Source organism: Saccoglossus kowalevskii, chromosome 16 (genome assembly GCF_978046115.1).
Source record: "Saccoglossus kowalevskii chromosome 16, keSacKowa6.1, whole genome shotgun sequence".
In the NCBI taxonomy this organism is placed as follows: domain Eukaryota; kingdom Metazoa; phylum Hemichordata; class Enteropneusta; family Harrimaniidae; genus Saccoglossus; species Saccoglossus kowalevskii.
Window position 1 is genome coordinate 16278083 of NC_140656.1, and position 7535 is coordinate 16285617.

At 34.9% G+C, this 7535-nt stretch overlaps 1 long non-coding RNA gene across 1 annotated transcript; it reads left to right on the forward strand.

Moving 5' to 3' along the window:
* The first annotated feature begins 5576 nt into the window (after nucleotides 1–5576).
* On the forward strand, nucleotides 5577–6727 carry LOC146733699 (uncharacterized). Its single transcript, XR_014926688.1, has 2 exons — nucleotides 5577–6268; nucleotides 6495–6727. It is a non-coding gene; the product is annotated as an uncharacterized LOC146733699 (long non-coding RNA).
* The last annotated feature ends 808 nt before the right edge of the window (nucleotides 6728–7535 follow it).

Genomic DNA, 7535 nt, shown 5'->3' on the forward strand with positions numbered 1-7535 from the left:
TGTTTTTCGTTCTCAATTTTCTAGTTGTCACAAACTGGGCAAATTTAGTCTTCAGCTATAATGTTATTATATCTACCCCTTTCCATTTGAAGGGTATGAGCCTTTATTCCGAGTTTCGCCTTAGCGCAGCACTATGTTTTAGATTTTTGATTGTGGTGAGATATTTTTTATATGCAAATTCTGTTTTAATTTTCTGTAGGTTCGTAACTTGTTTTTATGATGTGTACTTTTATTTGCATCGTGTAATGTTTCTGTGCTATGAATTTCTAAAGGATTGTTCGAATTACCTGTCAATATTTCAATGATTTTCTTTTTTGTCATCCTGAGATTTATGTGTATTCCAAATATTATTTTTTCCATAGTCAAATTGTTTAAAATCTGATTCATGTCTTTTACAAGGATATTTTCTCAACTCTAGCAGGCTTGCCAAATTTCTTGGTTTGCTATTTACTTTGATCCATGTCTTTTACCCAGTTGTCTTTTCCCTTTTCGTCAATATGTATTCCATTCTTGTTTTACGATGAATATTCCTGATTTGTGTGTTTTTAGTATGCAGGTATATGTAGGTTTTTGTATATTCAAGTTCTCCCCCATCAGCATAAAATTTCGCTTCATAAAAATGAAATTTGTACGAGGGAGAACATCCACACACAAAATCCCGTCTTATGGCAAATCTGTCTAGACCAATGGAAAAAAATGAAAATATATTACTGCAAATACCTTCTAAAATTAAATAGCAAAGCAAGAAATTTCGCTAGCCTGCTAGAGTTGGGAAAATATCCTCCCCCATAGCAACTAGATTGAAATATTGGATCAAAATAAATAATTCTAACCCAAACTCGCTAGTTCACGAAGCTCACAAACTTGGAATACATATTGACGAAAAGGGAAAAGACAACTGGGTAAAAGACATGGATCAAAGTAAATAGCAAACCAAGAAATTTGGCAAGCCTGCTAGAGTTGAGAAAATATCCTTGTAAAAGACATGAATCAGATTTTAAACAATTTGACTATGGAAAAAATAATATTTGGAATACACATAAATCTCAGGATGACAAAAAAGAAAATCATTGAAATATTGACAGGTAATTCGAACAATCCTTTAGAAATTCATAGCACAGAAACATTACACGATGCAAATAAAAGTACACATCATAAAAACAAGTTACGAACCTACAGAAAATTAAAACAGAATTTGCATATAAAAAATATCTCACCACAATCAAAAATCTAAAACATAGTGCTGCGCTAAGGCGAAACTCGGAATAAAGGCTCATACCCTTCAAATGGAAAGGGGTAGATATAATAACATTATAGCTGAAGACTAAATTTGCCCAGTTTGTGACAACTAGAAAATTGAGAACGAAAAACAACTTCTCAATTGTAATCTATACATGGAGGAACGAAATAATCATGATTAAAATATTAAATACAATAAAATCAACTTTAGGACGGACGATGAACACCTAACAGATATACTAAGAAGTTAAAATGACAAAATAATCATTGAGCTAGGAAAATTCGTCCACATCTGTTTCAGGTTACGACAAGAAAAAAACTAAAATACCAGATGTCTAAACCAATCACAAAATAATTTGTTTTTCTTTACATTCAAATGTTTGTGATTTTATTATTGTTACACATTGCTTATTTTTGTTACTTTATTGTATATAATCTTATAGCTGAAGACTGAATTTGCTCAGTTTGTGACAACTAGAAAATTGTGAACGAAAAACAATATCTTCTCATTTGTAATCTATACAATAAGAAACAAAAAAAAAATCATGATTAAAATATTAAATACAATAAAATCAACTTTAGGACAGATGTTGAACACCTAACAGGTATACTAAAAAAGTTAAAATGACAAAACAGTGAACGAAAAACAATATCTTCTCATTTGTAATCTATACAATAAGAAACAAAAAAAAATCATGATTAAAATATTAAATACAATAAAATCAACTTTAGGACAGATGATGAACACCTAACAGGTATACTAAAAAGTTAAAATGACAAAACAATCATTGAGCTAGGAACATTCGTCCACATCTGATTCAGGGCACGATAAGAAAAAAAAATCCTAAAATGCCAAATGCCTAAACCAACCACCAAATATTTTTTTTTTTGCTTTACATTCACATGTTTGTGATTTTATTATTGTTACACTTTGCTGGTTTTTTGTTACTTCGTTGTATTTCCAACCAAGATCCCACGCATGAATACGGTTTCAATTTTAATTATTATTGTGCAAATTAGATGGTTGGATATTGACATCATGGTCAGTTTACCACCTCAGTTATCACATCGTGCTTTGTAAATATTTGAAAAGCTCAGTGGTCACAGATAGTGTTGCTAACGCAGCACACGCACGCACTCTTTCGAAGGGGGAACTAGCCATGTTGTGTACGGCCGCAGTGAGTTGAATTGAAAAGCCCGCTTCAAGTTGTGTACGTAGAGTAATAGATTATTATAAATTATATTAGACATAATCATAATCGCAATCAAGAAGCAGATCTTTCCTCACCGATAAAATAGCTACTTATTGCTGACCCGTGTTTACCATGTTGTTAGGACAATTTGGATTCATGGCATTATTCAATACAGGAGTTATGAAACGCGATCAGACCCCATTAAAACAATATCACGCGTCGTGCGTTACTTCAATAGTAACACCCAGCTGATTTGAAGACTATACAGTTGTGTCTTCAATTATTATTTCAAAGGCGAATATCTTTCACGTATACACTATAAACATTACAAACGGTAACATCGGTGTAAAGTATTTATTTCGAGAGCAAGTCAACACTGTTCATAATGAAAGAATCGACAAAAATGGCAAAATAAAAGAAATATCTAATCATTCGAACTACAACGTGCATACATACATACAGTATTTTGAGGATCGTCGATTGATATTACGCCATATTGCAAGTGATACTATTATGAATGAAAGTGTTAACGAAATGTAATGTGCACGCACGCATTTCTCGTCCACCGGTGCCCCAGTCACGTCAAACAGTCGATTTACGAGAGTTTAAACAATGCGGTCAGGATATTATAATTGTATAGTGGAATCTGTCTAATGGATAAGCGAGTGCTCTCTGTACATCTTGGGAATAATCAAAACTTAGCGCATTTTATTAAACATGAATTAGCATACAAAGTGTATGCCATTATTACTGGTCGATGTTCGCCATTGAAAATGCGTACGTGTTTACCGTCAAAGAACAAACTACGCACCATCTCTATAATATGAAACATTTACGATTTCTTGACCCGCTTCCAGTTTGCTTATTGAATCTACAATGATAATAATAAAATTTCATCTCATTCTTTCCAATATAACTGTTTATTTTAAATTAGTGGTAAAGACATAATCGAGTATAATTTATAAGCGGAGTCTGAATTTGTCAATGGTATACGTTATTATACGTACTGTGATTCAGTAGTTTGTTGGTAAAAATAACAAGTTTGGTATTAAAATATGTATAATTTCAAAATTTGGTTAATTTTGTCTTAGAAATATGGGTCAATTTCTCGAGCTAGTAACTACAATTGTCTCTTTGTAGCCAAGCCAAGGCCGTTACCTCGAACAGGAGATCGTCTATAATGTTTCTTTTTTGTCGTTGATCGTGGAAATTTGAATCTGGTGGTGTGGTTAGTTGAGTGATTTCTTTTGCCAGGCTGCTAAGGATGTCAGCGTAATTTGTGACGAATCATAGTGCTTCATTTAATTTGGTTTTGAACCATTTGAAGAGAAACTCGTTGTTTGAAGCATCGGCTATGGCTCTCAATGTTTTGAGGTTGACTCTGTTTTTCAAATGGGTCAATGTATTTAATACATTCTGTTGCACGTTCGAGCGGGGTCAGCCCCTTGTCATTTGACCATTCAAATGTAACGTTCGTTCTTGCCTCTTCTAGTATTTCGAAATCGTGGATACTCGAAATGATGTTTAAAAAACGATGAATGATAGTTTGCTGAGTACTGCCATTTTATTAGTGAAGAGAGAATGAACTGAATACTTAGTTTTGATGTTTGACTGAGTAAAGATTGAATCCTAAAATTTCGCGATTTCGGTCGGTTTTCCAGTTATTGTAAAATAAACCTTCAAAACTAAACTATTGATTGATGCATTACATTCGAGCGGTACACTGAATTACCGATGATATAAAAACGATCAGAGTGGTGGAATGTTTCTCGTCTACATCGATCACAGATATAGATCGACGGCGTGCACAGTCTTTGATTCGGCCTGAATTGAGACAAGGCGTCATACACCCTTGGGGTGTGCCTTTTCAGACAAGTGAATTGGTGACGGACTGGAATCATCATACTGCCTGGGTCAGATTCATGTTGACTGAATCAAGTTGACCCAGTTTTTATCCCCCAAATAGTCAATTTCGAGTATAATCGTAACATTGACACGGAGAACGCGTCATTACGAGATTGAACGTGTTTTATTTCAAATCCCTCCGCTGCGGGGCATGTTTTTTTAATGACGTGGAAAATGACGGTAGTATTTTAGCAAAGGCTAATTGATAAAAATAATTTAAGCACAGTCACTCTACTAGGAGTCACTCTACTAGGACGGTTAGGAAGCTCTATTGGTTAAAGGTGTGAACGAGCAGCTTCTGAGAACCTATGCTGGTCTCAAAACTATGACGTATTTGTCATTGGAATGCACTATTTTTCACCATTATTTATTGCGTTCGATGTTGCTCGAGAAGACCCTCGAGAAGACCGTGAACTTTTTTAAATTGTGCTTTATTTTTACATCAAACTACAATCTCAACTGAACTGTGACTAGGAGTGATATTGTATTTTTTCAGATGAGCATTCTTTTGCAATCTTGAAGATGCTTTACTCGAGAAAAACGGTGTTTTGTTGACAGTCTCTTTGTCTTGATCTCTAACAGTCTTTCGGTCCGTAAAATAAACCCCTCACTCAGTTTAGAAACAATTTTATCGCTAAAAACATTGATGTCTGCAAACCTTTACAATATTCCTTTGTCCATTCTCGTATTTTTTGTGTGTTTTTAGAGTCACTTTATGGCGAAGTTTTGCATGTTTTCGTCTATGGAGGTGGTCACCGTGTTGCTTTATTGCATAGTTTTCATAGGAGGTAATTGGACAAAAGAGATTTTTGATTGTCGTGCTTTCATATCCCTCCATTCGCTTTATTTGACGACTGATACAAATCCCGTTCAACATGTTTTGATTCAGTCGAGACAGGGGCGACTTTTGGGGGAAATTCACTAATATAGTATTCTATTAACTATTTATAATTTCAGAATGCCATACAAGACAGCAAGATTTTCTCGCGAAAAACGTGTATATACAAAGCATGTTCATTTCCGCATTTGAGACTGCTCTTCGTTGAAAGGTCAAAGTGCCATGTATTGCAATGCTTTGTGGGGGAAAATGACGCAACTCTCGCACTGTCTCATGATTTATCGCGTGTTTTCCGTCGCCTGTTTAATGCTAATGACTTCTTAACTCGTTAACACCTCTCTTGTTTCAATGTTTATGGAGACAAGGGTGGGTACAATAGAATGACGCGGCGCTTCCTAACCGTCCTAGTAGAGTGACTGTGGTTTAAGTCAGTGAATTGACTGATAGTGCCGGGGTCAACAGAATGTCGAGTCATGTTATCAGTATCCCATACACGCAGGTCGAAATTCACGCTTTCAACTTGAAACTCGATATCCCTCAGGCTGTTTGTGAGTGTTCATGTTTTAGATAACATAAATATACCAACATCTGTTGTTTATCATCTACGTGTGAGGTCTATTTCACGTTGGGAACACTTAGGACTAGACACGCCTTACATTTAATCTTGTGATTGAGTTCAGACTGGCATTCACAAGTGTGCTTCGGAATGATACACATCGCTTATATCAAACACCGTTGATATTCGCGAGTGGAACGCGTTGGGCCACTTTCTGTCTGAAATACCCTTACCACGAAGACTATTATGACTCGTACGGTAGTCATGTCATGGAATTTATAAGATTTCACGTACGTGGATCTACAATCATCAAATACTTTCAAGCCATGTGTTGCCAATACGTCCTGTATGACTCGTAGTGTCCATGAGATGAACTTTTCACGGAAGGTCAAACTTGGTCTACCGCCTTTGAATCTTTGGCAAGAAGCGAGGACATATTTTCTTCGTCGAGGGAAAAACGAAAATCGCTACGTTACACCGTAAACTCATTCCGTGTGATGATTATGTATGTCAAAAGTTATTCTGTGAAACGATCAGGTAATTATACATTTTAACTCATAGTAGCGTAGTCCGCCATTTTTTTGAAAAACAAACTGTACGTCGATCAACCGATTTTGCATACTTTGCATTTTAGCGGATTGATGACCGCAGTTTTACGGGATAATTCATACTATTAAATTTTCAACACATAACTTTTACTTTCTTTATATAACTATCGGTTTTTAATATTATCCTCTCTCTCTCTCTCTTTCTTGTACGACAGATGAGCGATTCTGATTATAGTGATGGAATAAAAAAAAAGTGTACAGACTGCTTGACTCATTGAAAGGAAGTAAGAAATGTAAAAATAAACAACATATGTATATATAGAATGAATTATTTTTTATTGATCAATGTTTACTATTATTGGCTTTTCTCGTTTCTGTGTTTTAATCGAATCGTTTATGTACTCGTATTTTTGTGGCATTAAAAATAAATTTAACCACGCCGCACATTTACATGTATCTACGTATTTTTCGAGGTGTTAACAAAGAAATATTTAATCACGCTAAACATTTATACACTACGCAACTATTTTCCTTACTCACATCGTATGTTTTTTTGTGACGTTAAAAAAATACTCAACCATGTCATAAATATATACTCCATGTCAATATTTCATTCTTGTTTACTTCTTTTGTGCAATAAACTCCATTAGTTTTCAAAATGACGTGTATTTATTAACGTGTGTGTGTGTGTGTGTGTGTGTGTGAGCGCCCTCTACGAAACATTCTGAAAAATCTTTCGTCCACGCTTGTCCAATTAAAAAATAATTAAAAATAATTAAAAATAATTAAAAAAATAATTAAAAAATTGATAGTAATTTATGCAAATGTATTCACGATGACCTCGACACGACCTCGTATTCACATCAATTTTATGTATGCAAATGTATTCACAATATCCCATTGTGACGTCATCCTCATTCAAATGATCCCCTTTACGGCATTGCTCCTCATTTATGCTAATTTATGCACGAATTCCCATTGTGACGTCATTATTTATGCTAAAGCTGGACTATAGGTACGACCATGAGGGCGCTGTTCGTATGACGTCATCGCATCCGATTATGAACAGCGCCCTCATGGTCGTCCCTATAGTCCAACTTAAACTACTGTGTTTTTTTGTTTCTTCCAGGGAAAGTCTACTACATCTTGAATAACGTCATTAATATACAATCAACGTTGATTTAATGTCGTGTTTTACTTGATTACATTGTTCGACCAAAGGATGCGATTTCAATCAGTAGCTCAAACGTCATATG